The sequence below is a fragment of the Balaenoptera physalus genome (genome assembly GCF_965194825.1).
Source record: "Balaenoptera physalus genome assembly, chromosome: 2".
NCBI lineage: Eukaryota > Metazoa > Chordata > Mammalia > Artiodactyla > Balaenopteridae > Balaenoptera > Balaenoptera physalus.
Window position 1 is genome coordinate 71,646,549 of NC_138883.1, and position 14,527 is coordinate 71,661,075.

Consider the following 14,527-nt stretch of genomic DNA (forward strand, 5'->3'; position numbering starts at 1 on the left):
AGTCATAAAATTGTTAAGTAATCATAACTTTTTCTCTGTTTTACAGTAGTAACTGTATACCTCTTGTTTCTTCTACCTTTTTGCTGTTTTCAATGTTTAATGCAAATGCCTAAAATACTTTAATTTTATTTATCATATTTGCTGTTGGTTTAGGATAGGGATTTCTTCTAATCATGGGAAGTAATTTGTTTATAATCTTCTCTCATCGCCTGCTCCTTTGACATATTTGTGTTATATTTATGTACAACCCAGTATTAACCCACATTTGCATTTCTGGATTAAGTTATATTTGACTATAGTATATCAGTTTTTCAATACATTTCTGGACTTAATTTACCAGTACTTTATTTATGAGTTTTAAAATATTTACATTAGTAAATGTGATTCATTTTTATGTGGTTAGTTTTGTGTATGACTTCCTTTTCTGTTTGGAATATCTGAGTTATGCTAGTTAATAAAATGAATTTAAAGGCATTCTATTTTTCTCTGTAGACTGGAATAGTTATTATAGCTTGATAACTGTCTCCTCATTTAAATTTTGCAAGACCATATAAAGCAATCTGAGCTCAGAGCTTATTTGAATATAATTTTGACAGGCTTTTAAATTTCTTTGGTTGTTTAATTTTTGAGTCAATTTTGAAAATTTACATTGTCGCAGGCAAGTTGTCCATTCTATCAAGATTTTAAAGGAACATTTGTTGCATGCTTACTATGTCTTAAACATTATGCTAGGTACTGTATATGCAAAAATAAAGAATATAGGATTCTTAATCTCAAGAAGCATGTCGTAGTAAGAAGAAAGTTAATTTTGCTAGGAAGAAAACAGAAGAAATAGAAAAGAAGAAATTAACACTTAAACAGAACTTCTGGTAAGGATTTCATCATGAATACAGGAACCAAGGCATAAAAATGGTTGGATATGGGAAGATTTGAGAGAATTGCAAGTAGAAAATTACAACTAGAATTTAGGTCTGGCCAGGAAGAAATAGTGGGTAGATATTAGAAGCCATTGTAGATTGTTCTTGGATTTTTACTTTTCCTATAGACATTGTTAGACTGTTAATGATGTTAATTCTGGATTTATCATCAACAGATTCATATTTTTAAGAGATTAGTCCGATGGTAGCATGGAGGACATTACTGAAGGCAGAGGATGGTTAGAAACATAAGTGCCTCCTAAACTAGAGATATAAGTAGAAAAGGAAGGGAAGAAAGGAATATAGATGAAAAAATGCTAATAAAATAGGATCACCGAAGACTTGTTCACTGGTTGGATGTAGTAGATGAGAGAAAAGTTAAGACAATTCCCAGCTTTTGTCAAGTGTATTTGGGGTTGAAGGAAATGTTTGCCTTATCTTTATTTCATAATAATCTCTGATTTCATTTGAAAGGCTTTATTATATTCTAGATAGGCTGTCATTAATGTGAAAAGTTGGGATAGGCAGATCAATATCCAAGTGATAGTTTGCTAGAAACCAAGGTTATCTACTACAGTGTATATGCAATAGTTATCCAGAAGAGAAGAAATGGACATTCTAATGAGATTTCTGAGCCATATAGCATGAAGGGTGACCTAAAAAAAATCATATTTTATTTAGTGATATTTTTTAGTAAATATCTGGAAAAGTGAAATGAAGAATTTTTTAGTGAGGGAGTTTAAACATAATGTTTGAAATTTGTTTGAAGAAATTTCTCAGCAAATGTGTGCAAAGCACATGAACTATGGATATCAAAATGAAATATTTTCTACCCTCGAAAGATCTGAAAGTCTTGTAAGACATGTTTTATAAGGGTGATTTCAAAGTATCTGTCCACCTGCCTTACATACATGAGTAATGTAAGCCCATGTAACTACCACCACGTGGGTCACACATGTCAAGATATGGTATATTTCCATCATGCCAGAAATTCCATAATACTGCTTGCCAGACCATCCCTCACTTCCCCCTCTCACCCCACGGTTCCCTTCTTCTTCACCCTCTCCTGCCACTAACAATCACTGATCTGTTTCCTGTTACTATAGAGTCAATTACACTTTTCTAGGGTTTTATTTAAATGAAATCATAAAATATGTAGCCTTGTGTCTGGCTTCTTTTGCTCTGCACAAGGTTTTGAAATTCCTTCTTGTTGTTGCATGTATAAGTAATTTGTTCCTTTATGTTGAGGAGTGATCATTGTCTGAATGTGTAGTTTTTTAAAAAAAATTCATTCACCTATTGATGGATTTTTAAATTGTTTTCAGTTTTTGACTATTAGGAATAAAATTGCTCTGAAAAATTTTCAAGTTTATCTGCAGACATATGTTTTCATTTCCCGTAACTAAACACTTAGGAATAGAATATCTAGGTCATATGGAATATTAAACTTTACAAGAAACTGCCAGACTGTTTTCCAAAGGGGTTGTGCCATTTTACATTCCTTCCGCCAATGCATGAGCATTTTAGTTGGTCCCCATCTCTACCAGTACTTGGTGGTATCAGTCTTTTAAAATTTTAGCCATTATAATTTGTGTATAGTTTATCTCATTGTAGTTTTAACTTACATTTCCCTAATGGGTTTTCTTGTGCTTATTGACCATTGCTATATTTTCTATTGTGAACCATCTTCAAATCTTTTGCCCATTTGTATTTGATTGTTTGTTTTCTTCTTTTTAAGTTACAAGAGTTCTTTACATATTCTGGATACAAGTCCTTTGTCAGATATATGTGAATGTGTTCTTCCATGTTATGGCTTGCCTTTTTATTTACTTGTGTCCTTCAAGGAGCAGGAAATTTTAATTTTTATAAAGTCCAGTTTATAAATGTTTTCTTTTATGTTTCTTGCTTTTTGTATCTTAAGTAACTTTTGCAAATGTCTAGTTTTCTCCTGTGTTTTCTCCTAGAAGTTGTTACATTTATAATATATCTTGAGTTAATTGTTGACTATAGTGTGAGAACAAATTTGATCAATAAGCATAATTTAATTAAGAGAAGTCTAAAAGAGATAGATTTTCTTTTGGAGTTAAAGATAGATTTGGTATTGGTTTATGTAAGAAATGCTATTCTAGCTTCTATACCCATGCAAAAAATGAAAAGATGCTTTGTAAATTAATGAATTTCCTGTTAGTGGTGGTATTTAATAAAAATTGGTAACATTCTGTCTCAAATGAATTTGTACATACAAATACCTTATCATTGTACTTGTCAGACATAAAATATTCAGTAAATGTTTGTGGTTGTTATGGTTATTGCTAATGTTGTTATTATTACTATATTCAGAATTCTTGCCTTCTGGAAGTTTAGAGAGGATGATATTTAGTTGAAAAAGATTTGGATTCTCTTATTTATTACACACAGTGGTCATATTTTTATGTTTTTTTTTTTTTCTGCCTCCCCCTCCTGCCCCCAATAGAGAGCTTAATTGTTAGTGGGTACCCATAAATAAATTTTAGGAAGCAGTCTTTTAAAAATTATTTTAATGATCTCCTTTAATTGCATGGGTAATTCATGAATACTTTTTTTTGAAAAGCTTTTTTGAAATGCTTGCCTTACAATCAGTTTACTGGACATGTTATCGTAACATATACGAAAACTGTAAATTATCCATAAACTCAAAGTATTTTAGCAAGATTAGTAGCAATGTCAAAGTGTATTAAAAGTGATATATATTATAGTTCTAAGGAATTTTTATGACTATTTAACCAGTTGCTCTTATGAAACAGAAAGAAACAAAACAGACTCATGAACTACATCTCAAAAACTGTTTTTTTGTTTTGTTTTGTTGTAGTTGGGGCTGAGCATTTGGTTTTGTTTGTTTGCATTACATGGTATGAGAGAATAGTAGATTGGTGCTTTTCCCTGTATATCAGACTTGTCTTTGTTTTGTTTTGGTTTTAAGTAGTCAGTGTTTGCGTAAATATTTCATTCTTTATAAATAATGAGTTTTCTTTTCAATGTAATCTTTATCTTTTTTCTTAAAATATAAAAAAGATGTAGTATGGAAATACTTATTGAAAAACCTGATAAGTGAAAGTAGGCATATTAGAGCAGGAGTTGGCAAACTTTTTCTGTAATGGGTTAGAAAGCAAATATTTTAGGCTTTGCAGACGAAGAGGTAAAATCAGGGATATCATGTAGGTATTACATAATGAGAAAAAACAGATTTCTACAATTTTGTATTGACAAAATTCAAACTATAACAATACTACTACTAGTAACAACACCAGCAGCAGTGGAGAACAACGTAGAGATGTAAAGAAAATAATGAAATTCTTTGTGGGGGAAAGAAAGAAATAACATTTTTCTTAACTAGGGTTCAAAGTCAGCATTCCTATCAAATCAGTTGTAAATTTCCATCTGTTAATGTCAATCTAGAATGAGATTTTACATATTTCATTCTTGAAAATGAAATGTCTTGACACAGATTGGTACTGCCAAATACTGATATTAATTTATGAGCATGTGATAATTTGGGGGCACGTCTATTTTTTAGGAGGCATTTATAGAATTCGAATACATTTTTCTCTTAAAATTTGCTTTTAGCATGTTATTATATTACATTAATCATTGCCAATTGAAGATTAGGTAGAAGCTCCTCAAATGCACAGTTAAGTAGATTTTGGAATGTAGAAATCTTTTTAGCACTGCATTGAAGTATGAAAAATGCTGCAGGAACTATAGTTTAGACTCAGAAAATACACCTGCTGCAAATGTGTGTGGGATTGGGTTCTCACTTCTTATTTTAATTGTCGATAGCATGGGAAATATATACTTGTGATTCAAAAACTTAGTTGTTGTCTAAATGACTTTATTGCAATTTAAGTTTTGCATATAAGTGTTTTTTTTGCCCTGTATCTTGAATTCATTACAAACATTGTCAAGTCTACAGCAAAAACTAATTTTCAAAGCTATTTAGTGTCAGTAACAGTGGTTGAGAGTCACAGTCATTGTTCTCATTCAGAAAAATTTCCATCTTGGCCTGAGCTCAATAAATCACAATAAACTTTATCACTGCTAAATTATTGAACTGTTAAGTGGTAGGGCAAATCAGGCTGTTCATCTTTTATTTCTGACAAAAATTCATAGAATTGACAATGATTAAGTCTATCAGAGCGAATAAAGTTTACTGTTGAAGCTACTGGTTCAGTAACACATGATAGATTCAAATATATTCTACAAGGTATTTGCTGATTTAATAATACAATGAATAACCATAGGATTTCAGTGCCTTAACATCTTTGTCAAGTTTATAAATTTGTGCAACTAAATCTCTTTTGGTCCCACACATACTTTTACCACCATCAGTTGTAACTCATCTTAGCAGATTCTACTGCAAGTTATGAATTCATGTTTTCCTAATTTTTTTGAAATATCCTTGCTTGTAGTTTTCCACACAACTATTAATATGAAGCTTATTCATCAATCACATTAATTCCTTGAATAAACAACTGGCATTAATGCTGTAGGTAAAAGTTTATTTTCTTTGGACAAGTTTTAATTTACTCATCATTGTGAAATGCTTTTCTTGTTTGGCTAACAAACTAGCTACTCAGAAACTCACTTTGGTGGCAGCTTCATTTCATTTTTTGTTTTTTTGAATAAGACATTTCATTTCAAGTTTTTCTGACTGTTGCCTTCTTGTGTGATGGGAATGTTGTGATGAGTGTATAATCTGGTAACGTTGACATTTTTTCTTTTAGCACAGCCGTAGTGTTATTGCTTAAAACAATGCTTCCTGTCAAATCACAGGAAGATATAGAGGACTTTTTTCAATTAACTTACCAAAGCAGCCAACATGACCTAGCAGTCATAGTTCATCTTCTGAAATAATAATAAAAAATGTTCCAGAATATCCAGTAAGTTCTTCAAGGTGTGTTTGGAACACTTTTATTCGCATGTAAAATGTGAAGGAATCAATGAAGTGAAAATGTTTTCTTTGGTTTTACATATATGGTAGAGCCAAGAAGACACCCAAGGGCATAACTTAAGTAATCATTCCACAAAAGGTGAAAATTTGAAAGTAGAGAAAGTATTTTAAAAACCCATAAAACTGAGAAACATCATCAATACTTTATGGCATGGAAGGGGTATTACAAACTGAGTAGTATGTTAGTAATTATTTTGTTACCCAAAATGTAATTAACTGCAGTTAGTCCCATGTATACTTGAAAATATAATGCAAAAATAACAACAACAAAAAATCATTTCACATGTACATTTTGGGAAAGAAAAAATATTTGCTAGGGTTAACACATACTTGATTTCAAAGTAACACATTCAAATTCTGAGAACCAAGACCGGGTTAATTTTGTTAAAAATTTCAACTCTTTTACCAAAATGCATCTGTCCGGTGCTGTGTAATGAGAAAAACATCTGTCTGTTTTACATTAACAATTATTGTACTTTTATTACCAGCCAACTTATTTTTTGTCGGATGTCTCAGCTGCAAACAATAAAACAGATGTGACTGATTCCTAGGAGAGCTTTTTTTGTAGTCAACAAATAACTCTGCTAACTTTTCTTCCATTTCCAATGTAAAAAGAAAATTTCTTTAGGCATTTGATGTCTTATTTTAAGATTCACATGACCCGCTACTATATTGACAATGAAGGAAAAAAACCAAACAAGATTCAGGAAAGGATGTGTGACAGGCTTTGTATTCTGTCTTATCACACTTTCACTAAATGACTGTGACATACTTCATATAACAGTAACATGTCTGAAAGTTATTTGTGAAGTTATTAGAAAAGAAATCACATTCTCCCATTATAGGATCATCCCTGCTTATAATAAGTCCACATTTCCTCCTTCCTTGTCACACTACCTTAACGATTTGCATCTGTCAGTAAATGTAGAGCTGATTAACAGTCACCTGGGTTCAAAGTATGATAGCTAATTCATGAAAGTGTATGTCTCATAGACACCAACACAAATCAGTAATGGGAATGTATAACTAAAACAAGGAGATTTGTTGTTAAAAAAACACAGTTCCATGGCTTGCATTTGAGTAATTTCATATTTTTATTACTGGATTAACATGTACTAAGCAACTTCTGATATTGAAGTGGTCTAAAGCTCACTCTCTTGAGGTTGTTGTAGTATGATCCTCTTACCAGTCTCTCAGCCTTCTCATCTTCTAAATCTGCCTCCCTCATTGTTTGTCCAGCATTTTTTTTTTTAATATTTTATTTTTGGCTGTGTTGGGTCTTCATTGCTGCGCATGGGCTTTCTCTAGTTGCAGTGAGCTACTCTTCGTTGCGATGTGTGGGCTTCTCATTGTGGTGGCTTCTCTTGTTGTGGAGCACGGGCTCTAGGCACAGGCTTCAGTAGTTGTGGCACACGGGCTCAGTAATTGTGACTCACGGGCTCTAGAGCGCAGGCTCAGTAGTTGTGGTGCACGGGCTTAGTTGCTCTGCGGCATGTGGCATCTTCCCGGACTAGGGCTCGAACCCGTGTCCCCTGCATTGGCAGGTGGATTCTTAACCACTGTGCCACCAGGGAAGCCCCTCTCCAGCATTTTTGTCTCTACTCTTATTCTGCTCTCTAGCCTGTGAAGAAAAATGTTAATATATTTGTTTGGGGAAGGGGGTACTTAGGATTAATTTGAATATGGTAGTAGTATACACAATAATACACATTCTTTAAACCTGAGATTCTAAAATGCAAAGTGTCATTAAAGAAGTTTATAAATTATAAGACAACGTTTTCTTCATCTGGAAATTTTAGTTTACATTATATTATATATTGGAAATATTAGACAATTCTTTTTCTGTTGTTTGTTTTTTAAGTTAAAGTTCAATTTTAAAGAACAGCTTGCTGGCTAATTTATTATGTACTCAATGGAAATCCTCATAACATGCTAACATATGAGAAATTAACCTCTTTTGACAGTATTAATTGAGAAATCAACCCAAATGTGCTCAGTAACAACTCAAATTTGAGAGACATTAAATATGAGAATGTATTTTTAACTCTGCAAACTGGGTGGGGTTTATTGATGACTAACATGGTTCTGTTTTTCATTAGTTACTAAATTCCAAAAGTATAACAACTTTGGATCAGTTGCTTTTGTATTCAAACATTCTTAACAGTTTCAAAGCTGGTGTTGCTTAGAAACCTGTATACACACTTAATGTCTTCTCAAAGGAGGAAATAAAAAAATTCTTCACATAATTTTAAGTGAGATAACTGTAAAACTAGACCCAAAATACCTATATTTATTTAAAAGCTCTAGAACTATTCAGAAAATTCTTAAAGAAATGGAAATTTATTTTAATTTGTTATATATGTGATATTAGAAAATATATATGTATATGCTTACTTTATTAACAGATGAACCATATTAGGGGTTACTCTTATTTTCCTTTGTAATTAGCTACATTGTATCTGAAACTGACACTAATATTGGATGATGAAATTGTATGTTTAAGGTTTACCCTGAATTTAGAATACAGGGGAACAGAACTAAAAGCAACTTGTCATTATTTTTCAGCAATACCTGCTGCCTTAAGAGGCCTAAAATGATTTATGGGCAAATCTACTTTTAAGACAGTATGCTTTTGCAAATGCATGACAGACCATATATTTTATATTATTAAAGAAAATCAGAGATATAGCAGCTGGATGAAAAAGTTACCAGTCACCCTCAAAATGTGACTATACCAGATGCAGAGTCTGTACTAGAAGCTTGGACACCCTGGGGGGGCTTCAGTCCTTTGAGGTTCCTGAGGATGCCTAGGTCTAGTTCACAGATGAATCGAGTATGTTAAGATCCCATGGGGTGTACTAGGCCACTGCACCTGTGTAGTCCTAAGGAAAATTACTTAAAACATGCATGGAAAGGGACCTCTGTTCATTGGGTAAAGTCATGAGCTGTGGTGCTTACTCTGGAAAAGTACCCACCAAGTTTGTTACATTTTCAATGACTCTGGGGCCTGGCAGTACAACAATTAAATGATTAAGTCCCAGTCTCTGTGGAAATTAACACTGTGACTGCAGATTGTACAAGACCCACACTCTGTTCATGATGTATGTGGGTGCCCATGGGGAAGGACCCTTTGAGGAGGAACATCGATAGAGTCAACAAGCTGATCAGACTTGCGCTGCCCAGGTAAGTCACCACAGCCACCTAGATACACCATTGTCTAGGGCATGGTATTCATTTACAATTTAGAACCAAAAAACAAAGCCCAGTGATTCCAGCACACGAAGCCAAGGAAACCTGGCATATATGTCCAGACAGCCAGGTTCACAGCCAGGTAGAAAGGGGGACTCTAAGGCACATAGCTAGGGATACCAGACCTGTCTAATCCTTCCCTCCTCTTGAGGATACTGCTGAGCATTGATGCATTAGATACCTTTCTGGTGAGCCACCTAGGACTGCATCTAAACCATATGGTACGGGTAAGACAGACAATCAGGAAAAGGGTGAAGTGACCGCTGAAAAGACTGATCATGCTGCAGAGACTGAATCACGTGGCTATGGAAAGAAACCAACAACCCAGGCTGTGGAAAAGAGCATACCTTAGACACCAGCAGGCCAGAAGTGTAGAGAGAAAATATTAATCTCTCTCAGCTCTTATGCACAGAGCATCTGGCCAATATAACCCAGACTACAGCCATCACTTTCAACTTGACTATTAACCACTGAAGAATCTTAGTCTGTGAATTTTCAGAAACTTCCCAGAAGCTTCTGACTTCAGGAGTGAGCAGGCAGGAGAGTAAGATTTACTTTCTGGATACTGTTATGATTCTCTTTAGCCTAATCGTATTATTGTTGGTACCCTGTGGTCTCCCTCTGCTACTTAAGGGAAGACAGACTCTTTTGCATGTTTTTCAGATTATAGCTGATTATTCTAGACTCTCTAAGCCGAGTGGTAATGAAAAATCACATTGCCCTGGACTCCCTGCTGGCCAAAGTGGGGTATGTGTGACTGCCAACACCTCTTGCTGCACTTGGGTTAATGACAGATTTAACTGGTTTGGCTTTGGTTGAAGAGCTTGGGTGAGGTCTGTCCTCCAAGTGTACCTGATTACCTTTCCGGGAGTCATATTTTATCTAAGCCACTATAAGGACAATTAAGTAAAATATCTGATGAAATGGTTGTGTTCTTGAGGTTTGTTATCTGAATTCATGAAAGATTAAGGGTTCAAGTTGTAGGGGAACAGCTCCAGCATAATGCCCCAGCAACTGTGAATGGACAGGCATACCCCATTTTATTGTGCTTCGCAGATACTGCCTTTTTTTTTTTTTTTTTTTTTTAAACAAATTGAAGGTTTGTAGCAACCTGTATTCCTGTATTGAGAAAGTCTGTTGGTGCTGTTTTGCCAACACCATTTGCTCACTTTGTGTCTCTGTGTCACATTTTGGTAACTCTCACAACATTTCAAACTTTTTCATTATTATTTTATTTGTTATGGTAATCTGTGATCAGTGGTCCTTGATGTTACTATTGCAAAAACATTACAACTAGCTGAAGGCTCAGATGATGGTTACCATTTTTAGCAATAAAATATTTTTTAATTAAGGTATGTACATTGTTCTATGAGGCATAATGCTGTTGCACACTTAATAGACTACAGTATAGTGTAAACATAACTTTTACATGCACTGGGAAACCAAAAAATTAGTGACTCGCTTTATTGAGATACTTGCTTTATTGCAGTGGTCTGGAAACAAATCTGCAGTACCTCTGAGGTATGCTTGTTTACAAACTTGGCAGTTTTGAACCTAATTCTACTGCTAGGAAATTTAGAAGGCATGTCTCTTTTTCTTTACACATTTTTCAGCTTGTGACCTAAAATATTCATACTGAACTATCTCAAATGGGCATTGATTTTCAAATCCTATTTGGGCAATTAGTAGCTCTGACTACTTTCCTCAGAACTACTTTGGGACCAAACTTTGTTTAGTTTGTTTATTTTTTGCTATGCATAAAAGTTACCAATCTAATGTTAGACTTTAGAGTTCTAACATTAACTAACCAGAGAGCTCTAACATTAACTTTTGTCAGAGCCTGTTTGAAAATGTCATTACCGGAAATTGTAAGCTGTACATAATGGAATTATACAGTGTTTGAGCTGGAAGAGTCAGTAAACTCGGAGAGCCTTTCAGTTTTTCAGATAAGAAAATTTGTGTCTTGCTCCTGGTTATGTATCTAATTATTTAAAGAGTAAGAATTAAATTAAGACCATACAAGTCTTTCCATTAAATACAGTCAATTCTATTATTCTTGGATTTTATATTTACAAATTTGCTCAGCCACTAAAATCTATTTGTAAGCCCAGTATCAGTACTCGCAGGGTTTCAGTATCATTTGAAGACTTGGGTGGAGTGGTGGAAAGTTTGGGTCACTTGGCGCTCACATCCACGGTCTAGGTCAAACAAGGCTATGCTTTGCCTTCTTGTTTCAGCTCTCGTACTCTAAGCCAGTGTACTTTCACAGTTTAGTACCATACTTCTCACATTTTTGTGCATTTCGTTGATGATTTTGTTGTTTGAAATGGTCCCCAAGCGTAGTGCTGAAATGCTGTTTACATCGTCTAGTGGTCCTAAGTACCGGAAGGCTGTGATGTGCTTTACGGGGAAAACACATGTGATAGGTAATCTTTATTCGGGAATGACATACAGGCCCATTGGCCATGAGTTCAATGTTAATGAATCAACAATATGTACTAAATAAGGTGTCCCTAAATAGAAACACAATGAAGCCAAGTTATATATTAGAGATTGATGAAAATGTTGTGACCAGAGGCTCAGAGGAACCTAAACCTGTATTTGCCCTAGGAGTTCTAGTTCAGTGTTCACTAATTCAGTGTTTATAGTTACTGTGTAGACCATAACTGCATTATTCACAAGGAATCCAGGGAGGGAGGAATTGAATCATGCAAATCCATTAGCAGTGTTAGGAAAACAACTCAGAATACATAACAGGAAGACACATTTTATTGTAATGCATCATTTCAGGAGTTACTTATGATTCCTCATTCTCCTTCAGTTATTTGACCTTGTTTTTCCTAATCCTTTGCATATGTGTTAACAGTCTAATTTTTCTAAGACAAACTTGAATGGCATCACTTATCTAAGAAGTGATACATCAAATCCAAAATTTTTTGTCTTAATTTCAAAACCCTTTATAAACTGGCCCTGTTCTATTGATACCTATCCTTAATCTGTCCTATTTATTCTCGATGCACATTATTTGCTACTACCATGATCTTCTCACTGTTTCTCCTCACTTGCTCTGTAGGCACCCACATCTGCTTTTGCTCATGCTGTCTTCTAATATCCTCCAGAATCTAACTTGGAGTTTAGTTCACAAATTGTAATATGATTGCTTCGTTTGTGAATGTAGCTGACAAATTTTTATCTGATTGCTTGTGTATTGACAATATCTTTAACTTTAAAATTCTTCAATTTACAGTTATGTTGGATGAAATATAGTATATTCTAAATATATTTTTAAAATACTAATTTTACATGAAAAGACTTGAGTAAATCATTTAGGGCTAAAATAAAGCAATATCCTACAGGGGGAAAATGTTTTCTAGTGTGTTAGTTTACCCATTACAAAATTTTGATAAAAATTATTCCAGTATGGAACATACGTTTTTATTTTCATAGACAACCCCATAGAACTTATAGAATGTTTGATTTCAAACTTGAAAAAGGAATGTAATCTAATACTTAACAGATGAGAACTCTTAGCAATAGTTCTTTATTTCCAAATGAAAAGATGAGATTGAATCTTTTTATACCAATAGGTTTATTCTAAGCCAAGAAATACAGTGAAATTTCAAATAATTTGTTATATCATAAAAATTGTAAAAGAGGTGGCTATTAATAAAAGAGCTTTGTAAAATAAGTTAACATCTGCTATCTAATATATAAAAATAATGGTAATTCTTTTCTTTTAAAAGGCTTTTATCATAATTATTGTAGTTATTTATAAGTGTACTTATTTATAGAAAGTTTGGACAACATAGAAAACTATAGAAAGGAAAATAAAAGTCTCCTGTAATCCTAACACAAATACTGGTAAAGTTTTAACTGTCTTCTTCTTCATAAGAAACTTTATCTTCTTATTCCTTTCTCTATAAACAATTGTGATTCTCACAGGAATTTATCATTCCTGTGAAGTGTAAATTGATACAAAGTGTTGGAAGATCATCTGGGAGCATCTCATAAAGCTGAATATACCCTTCCCATATGGCCTAGCAATGCTATTCCTACAACATAACAGCAGAATTGTGTACCTGTATTCACCAAACACATATACAAGAATGTTCACAGCAGCGCTATTAGCAATAGATCCAACTGAAAAGCACTCAAATACTTATCAACAGAAGAATGTAAAAGTAAATCTGTGCTGTATTTACACAATGGGAATAAGAATGAGTTAACCACGAATACAACGACTGAATCTTAGAAATGTAATATTGAGACAAAGAAACCAGGCATGAAAGAGTCAATGCTGTATGATTCCATTTATATATAGCTTAAAATAAGCACATATAATAAGGAAATACTATAATCAGTGTTTCAGGAAATTTCTTGAGTAACATCACCTGACTTCAGCAACTTTTAGAATTAGACGATTTTTCCTTTATATAAATATAGGCTTGGAGCAATCATATTGCACTATTCCAGGTAACACATCATAATCTATGTAAACTAGAACCCTAAGCAGAGGCGCTGTGAACCAGCCATTTTCAAAAGTGATAAAGCTATGAATATGAACAACATAAGGAATAAAACAAGAACTTCTCTAGAGATTGTTTTCATAGCTTTAAGGTAACCAATATTGTCCATTTTTGTTTTTTATTGGCCATTTTTGAAGTACTATTTGGAAGTTTGTAGAGACATTAGAAAGATGAATAAGTAGATAGTTGGTAAGAAAAAGAGGAAAAGTTATTAGATGTAAGTAGAAAGATTAGAAACATGAAAATAGTAATGAAATAGCATATTAAGATAATTAGGGTAGAATGATGTAAGAAGAAAATGAAAGAAATATACTGTTGGGGTGTGGGTTTGTTTTTGAAGGTACAGGCAAAGGTAATAGGGGATTGATAATTAAGGCAAATGGGGATAGTTTATCATGTTCTTGTCCCAATTCATATTTATTTTTGAGTAATAGAATAGATTTTTCTTCAGCCAAAGCTCTTTGAAATACTTGATTTAAACTGGTAAAAATAAAATATATCAAGGCAGTTTTTACTTAGCAAGGACATACTAGTATAAAACCTGTTTATATATTTCTGGGAACCTTTGATTTTGGTTTGATGTTCTTTGAGAGAAAAAGTCAAGGTCAACTGTCATAAGAACTGCACGCATTCCTTTACTCGTAATGAAAGAATGAATCTTAAATATTACCTATTTATAAATAATGTCACCTTTTTAAACATTTTAACTCCTTAGTAGTATATTAACAAGCTAATGATTATCTGTTGGAGAATCACGTTCCTTTATTTAACCTAAACATTTTGTTGCAATTATATAAAATATTAATCTATGAGAACACACATTTGCCATAACTGTGAACATGTCAATC

General features: G+C 33.5%; 1 protein-coding gene across 6 annotated transcripts in view; it reads left to right on the forward strand.

The window, feature by feature from the left end:
- Window positions 1-14,527, forward strand: part of NOVA1 (NOVA alternative splicing regulator 1) — a 141,218-nt gene that overhangs the window by 60,221 nt on the left and 66,470 nt on the right. The window contains exon 1 of one of the 6 annotated variants that reach the window (XM_082449922.1): window positions 1,041-9,087. The exons of the other annotated variants lie outside the window; for them this stretch is intronic. The gene's annotated coding sequence lies outside the window, so the exon portion shown is untranslated. Of the gene's footprint in view, window positions 1-1,040; window positions 9,088-14,527 lie in introns of those variants that run through there. 6 annotated transcript variants of the gene reach the window in all.